Source organism: Suncus etruscus, chromosome 8 (assembly GCF_024139225.1).
Source record: "Suncus etruscus isolate mSunEtr1 chromosome 8, mSunEtr1.pri.cur, whole genome shotgun sequence".
NCBI classification, from domain to species: Eukaryota; Metazoa; Chordata; class Mammalia; order Eulipotyphla; family Soricidae; genus Suncus; species Suncus etruscus.
This window is the reverse complement of record NC_064855.1, coordinates 33,426,481-33,433,135: the sequence shown is the minus strand read 5'-3', so window position 1 is coordinate 33,433,135 and position 6,655 is coordinate 33,426,481.

Sequence of the window (6,655 nt, the reverse complement as noted above, 5' to 3'; positions counted from 1 at the left end):
GCGGCGGGCCGGGGGACGCGGGGCGCGCGGGGCGGCGGGAGCCGCGGCCCGGCCTAGATCGGGGCGAGTCGGCGGCGCGGGGCGGGGCGGCCCGGATTTAAAGGGGCCGCAGTCCGCGCGTGGGGGCGGGCGGGGGGGCGGCCCGGACCCCCTCGAGGCCGATCTTGGGGTGGGGCGGAGCGGGGGATCGCCTCCGCCGTCGGGGCTGTCATGACGGGGGTCCGGGCGACGCGGCCTCTTTGTAGGGTTCCCCCCTCGATGAACTTGCCGTGCACGGCCCTAGCACCCAGCACCGGACCCAGCACCGGTCGCAGGTTGGGGCGATGGGGGGTTCTGGGCGGCTTGGGAGAGACCCCCAGCGTGGGTTTTGGCTGTAGGGGCGAGACTGGGTCCAGGGGAACCGCCCCCCATTCTCTCAGGGCCTTCTCTCTCGATCTCTAGTATACAGGACAAAAGTATGCCAAGGAAGCGGGAGGGGTGTTTGCGGGGCGCTGGGCCCTGTCCACTTGGGGATCAGGACGTTTTCGGGGTGGAAGAGCCGCTATACCAGAGTGTGGAGCTTGCAGGGAGCAGTCTTGCAGGGTGCCAGGAAGGATCTTGGGGACACTCGCATATCCTAAGCTCAATGGTGCAAGAACACTTAACTCCCTTTGAGGAAGTCGATGACACTTCACATCTGTCCCCGCTTCCCCCCTGCTTAGCCATTCCTTCTCGAGATCTGAATACTGACTCATTTTTGTTTGTCTTGGGGTCACATCCGGTAGTGCTCAGGCCTTCCTCCTGCCTCTGCTCTCAGGGATCACTCCTGGCAGGGCTCCTGGGACCACATGGGCTGACAGGATGTCAGGGATGGAACCCTGGTTGACTTCGTGCAAGGCAAGTGTTATGACATGGGGGTGGGAGATGCTGTGGGGGGGGGTCAGGAGTTATTTTTCCTTCCTCTTCATACCCCAGGCTCCAGCTGATTTAAGTGTGGGGGCATAGATTAAGGTTGGCCCGTAGGATCTGGGCATTTAAATCTGCAGCTTGAATTTAGTAAAAACCTGGACCGGATGGAGAGCAGCAGGCTCTCTCATCTTCAACTTAGATCCTTGACATTCAGGCCCCACTGCAGGTCAGCTTTGATTTCCTAAATGTCCTAGTTCCCAGCTTCTCATCATCTCTTTGCTCTACTTACTAGTGAACTTTACTTTCTTTTTTGGGGGTGTGGTGGGGGGAGGATGGTAATGCACACCAGGCAATGCAGAGGGGACTATATAGAATGCCAGGGATCAAACCTGGATCATCTATGTGCAAGGCAAGTGCCCTCCGCACAAGTCCTTTCTCCTGGAGGAAACTCCTTGCAAGGGTGTATTGGCCCCAGCACCTTCATTCAAGGCCTGGAATCAGGCTGGAAAGGCAGGGAACTCGTTAATTTAATTGGCCACTTTAAATCTCACCGGCAGAAAAAGTCTCCAGGCAAAATAGGTAACGGAAGGAAGGGGAAGGCGGGGCTGGACTGTTGCAAGAGATCAAAGGAAATTCCTCTCTTTGCCCTTTCCACCTAAACCCAAACAGTCCCCAGGACATCTGGAATCTCTCCCTCATTATGTGGCTATGTGGCCTTGGCCAGAGTAGGAAAGGGAGGGGACAGGGAATCTCTGGGATGTTGTCCTAGAGAGGCCCAGTGACAGGTTTTAGACAACAAGGGAACACTGGTGTCAGATTCCAGTTCAGGAAAGCTGACACTGAAGACAAACATGGCAAAGGACCAGGCTTAGAGGACTACAGAAATTGGACATCGAGGGACTGGACAAGTGATGTCAGACCTGGGTAAAAGGATTCTGCCTGGACATGGAAGAGGGACCTGAACCATTTACTTAAACTATGCAATAAGCTATTCTTTTTTTTTTTTTTTTTTTTTTTTGGTTTTGGTTTTTGGGTCACACCTGGCAGTGCTGGGGCAGTGTGGGGGTGGGCTACTTCTAGCTCTGTGCTCAGAAATCGCCGCTGGCAGGCTCTGGGGACCATATGGGATGCCGGGATTCGGACCACCTCCTTCTGCATGCAAGTCAAATGCCTTACTTCCATGCTATCTCTCCCCGCCCCTTTTCTTTCTTTTTTTTTTTTTTTTTTTTTTTTTTGGTTTTTGGGCCACACCCTGTGATGCTCAGGGGTTACTCCTGGCTATGCGGCTATGCGCTCAGAAGTTGCTCCTGGCTTCTTGGGGGACCATATGGGACGCCGGGGGATCGAACCGTGGTCCGTCCTAGGCTAGCGCAGGCACCTTACCTCCAGCGCCACCGCCCGGCCCCTTCTTTCTTTTTTTGAGGGGCAGACACATCCAACAATATCCATAGTTTACCCCTGGCTCTGTGCTCTGGAATTATTCCTCACTGGTTCTTGGGTACCAGGGACTGAACCCAGGTTGGTCACACACAAGGCAAACGCAGTCTCCCTGTCCTATTTCTCAGGCCTAACTGGAGATGAGGGGAGGGAGGGCAGGAGTGTGACCTATGCTGAAATTTCCTTTTTCCTTTTTTTTTTTGGTTTTTGGTTTTTGGGCCACACCCAGCGATGCTCAGGAGTTACTCCTGGCTGTCTGCTCAGAAATAGCTCCTGGCAGGCACGGGGGACCATATGGGACACCGGGATTCGAACCAACCACCTTTGGTCCTGGATCAGCTGCTTGCAAGGCAAACGCCGCTGTGCTATCTCTCCGGGCCCCTTTTCCTTTTTTTGACTTTGTCATTTGTTTTGGTTTTGGGGCCACACCCAGCAGTGCTCAGGGCTTACTTCTGGCTCTTCACTCAGGAATCACTCCTGGTGGCCTTCAGGGACTGTATGGGGTGCTGGTATCAAATCCAAGTCAGCTGTGTACAAAGATCCTACCTGCTTTCAGGCCCCAGACACTGAAATGTCTGCTTTGCCTGCCAACCCCAGTCGGTGATCTTCCCTTTAGTCCTTTTGGGCCACACCTGGCAATGCTTAGGAGTGGGCTTGGGGGATCAGATGGGGTTCTGGGGATCAAATCCGGTTGGCAATACACAAGGCAAATGCCCTTCTTGCTGTTCTTGCTTTGGCCTCCATCCTAGTCCTTTTTTATTGTAGTGGGGTTGGGGTTACATATTTGGTTCTGGAGCGCCTAACTGTGCTCAGGGGTTCAGGGGTGCTCCCTAGTAGTGCATATTCCTGGTTCTATGCTCAAGACTACCCCCTGGAGGTGCTTGGAGGAATGTTTGTGGTGCTAGGGGTTGGAACCTGGATCTGTAAGGTGAGAAGTAAGTGCCTTAAATCTATCCCCTTTTGGGGTCCAGAGAGATAGCACAGTAGCTTTTGCCTTGCAAGCAGCCGATCCAGGACCAAAGGTGGTTGGTTCGAATCCCGGTGTCCCATATAGTCCCCCGTGCCTGCCAGGAGCTATTTCTGAGCAGACAGCCAGGAGTAACCCCTGAGCACCGCCGGGTGTGGCCCAAAAACCAAAAAAAAAAAAAATCTATCCTTTTTTGTTTATTTTGTTTGTTTGTTTGTTTTGGGCATAACTGACCATCCAGACTTACTCCTGGCTCTGCCCTCAGGGCTCAGTCCTAACAGTGCTCAGGAAACCAAATGGGATGCCAGATATTGAACCCAGGTCAGGAGCTCATAAGCAAGCACCTTCCTATTGTACTATCTCTCAGGACCCTCTGGCCTTTACTCTTTTGAGAAGGTAATATGTCTTGAGTGTGGCTAGGCCTTTGAAGTTCCCCATTCCACATGCTCTTTCTGGATTTTACGATTTGGGTTTTTGTTTTTGGTTCATACTGGCTAGAGAGATAGTATCACTGGAGGCTGGAGCAGGGATAAGGTACTTGCTTTTTTGTTAGTTTATTTTTAGGCCACACCCTGCAGTGCTCTTAGCTTTGCACTCAGGAATCACTCTTGGTGGGCTAATCATATAGGACTAGTCTTTTTGGTGCAACTTTCAAATGTGCACCTGGTTGTAACAAATAATTATTCCTATGCTCTGTCCCTGTCTGAACTCTTACAATCTCCACTCACCCTTCAACTCTGTCTGGAAATCCCCAAGTCTTTCTTTGTCCGTGGTTTGTTTACTGTAGTTTAATTTCTTTGGTGTTGTGATTTGAACACAACATTGAAATCCAGATGGATTTTGTCTCTCTCTGATTGTTGAATTATGGGAGCAAATAAGTTCCCTGAAACTGAGAATGAAATCTGAGACCCAAACAAAGAGCAGCCAGGTTCTAAGTGATCAATGCAGAAATGAAAATGAATGAAAGGATAAAGCCAGAGACATAGTCCAGTGGAGATGGCATTTGACTGGCATACAACAAATCTGGATTCGATCCTTAACACCACAATAGGGTCCCCTGAGCCTTGCCAGGAGTCAGTCCTGGGTGCAGAGCCAGAAGTAAGCCTGAGCATCACTGGGTGTGGGCCAAACCACCCACCCACAGAGAAATGAAATAAGGAAGAAATTAATAAAAGGAGAGCTGGAACAACAGCACAGCTGGTAATGCACTTTCCTGTACTCCCAACCTAAGTTTGATCTCTGGCATCCATAGGGTCCCCTGAGCACCACCATAAAAGTGTAGAAACAGTAGGAAGCTTTGAGTTTGAAGTGAAAAAGGAGGCCCGGAACACTGCTGGCTGTGCCTCAAACAAACAAAAGACCAAACAAAAAAAAAAAGAGGGCCAGAGCTGTGGCGCAAGTGGTAAGGCGTCTGCCTAACCTAACACACTAACCTAGGACGGACCACAGTTTGATCCCCTGGCATCCCATGTGGTCCCCCAAGCCAGGAGTGATTTTTGTTTTTTGTTTTTGGGTCACACCCAGCAGCACTTAGGGGTTACTCTTGGCTCTAGGCTCAGAAATTGCTCCTGGCAGGCTCAGGGGACCATATGGGATGCTGGGATTCGAACCACATACCTTCTGCATGCAAAGCAAATGCCCTACCTCCTTGCTATCTGGCCCCAGTTACCAGGTGTGGCCCAAGACAAACAAAAAAAGGTGTCTGAGTGATAGTATAGCAGGTAGGGTCTTGGCCTTATATGTGGCCATCTCAGATTCAATCTCTGGCATCCCATGTTCCCCTGAACCCATCAGTAGTGATTCCTGAGTGCACAGTTAGGAGTAACCTCACTGCATCCCCTGGCATGTCTTCCCCCATCCCCACCAAAAAGAAAAGAAATACAATGACTAAAGGGAAAGTTACTTGCAGAAGGCCTTGGCACTAATGATGGGCTCTGTCATCCCAAAGAATATCCTCAGCCTCTCATCTTTTTTTGGAAGGGGTGGGGGTCATGCCCAGCGGTGCTCAAAGGTTACTCCTGGCTCTGTACTCAGAAATCACCCCTGGCAGGCCCGGGGGACCATATGGGATGCCCAGCATCAAACCCAGGTCAGCTTCTGTTCCCCCTCCCCAAAGCCTGATGCTACTTTTACATGGATAGTGAGGCCCTCCCACAGCTGGGAGGGGTCTGTGGTTGGTAATTAAGAGTGGCCTGGGGGCCCGGAGAGATAGCACAGCGGTGTTTGCCTTGCAAGCAGCCGATCCAGGACCAAAGGTGGTTGGTTCGAATCCCAGTGTCCCGTATGGTCCCCCGTGCCTGCCAGGAGCTATTTCTGAGCAGACAGCCAGGAGTAACCCCTGAGCACTGCCGGGTGTGGCCCAAAAACAAAAACAAACAAACAAACAAAAAAAAAACAAAAAAGAGTGGCCTGGGGGCCGGGAAGGTGGCGCTAGAAGTAAGGTGTCTGCCTTGCAAGCGCTAGCCAAAGAAGGACCGAGGTTCGATTCTCCCCCCAGCCCCCCCCCCAGTCCCATATGGTCGCCCCAAGCTAGGGGCGATTTCTAAGCACATAGCCAGGAGTAACCCCTGAGCGTCAAACGGGTGTGGCCCAAAAACCAAAAAACAAACAAAAACAACAACAACAACAAAAAAAAAAAACACATTTGGGGCCGGCAAGATAGCATGGAGCACTGCCGGGTGTGACCCAAAAACCATTAAAAAAAAAAAAAAAAGAGTGGCCTGGGGGGAAGGGGGAGAGGCAACTCAACAAGCCAGGAGATGGGAGACTGGTTGGATGCGGGAGCAGGAAAAAGGCTGCTTAGCTTAGAGGCCATGTGAGGAATATGCACATGGAGGTTAGGGCCTTGTAATAAAGCTGAATGTCTCCTAAAACTTCATCTGACTGCCTGTGAATCATTTCTTCCCCGTTACCCACAGACCCACCAGGCTGAAGGGGCTGCAGGCACCACACCAAGCCAAGAAAGGCCTAACCTTCTATCATTCACTACTAGGACTAATTACTTAATAATTAATTGAGCAAGCCCCTGGTAAAAACTTTTTTTTTTTTTGGTTTTTGGGTCACACCCAGCGGTGTTCAGAAATCACTCCTGGCAGGCACAGGGGACCATATGGGGTGCTGGGATTCGAACCAACCACCTTAGGTCCTGGATCGGCTGCTTGCAAGGCAAAAGCCGCTGTGCTATCTCTCTGGTCCCGGTAAGAACATTTTAATGATACTTAGAGATGCCCAACAGTAACAATTTGTGGGGAAACATATACATATTTTCTCAAGCATGCAAATCTTATATAACCCCACCCCTCATTCTTCAAATTACCTTACCTACAAGAAAGACCCTCCCATTTCTGGTTTCTGGGAGGGGTC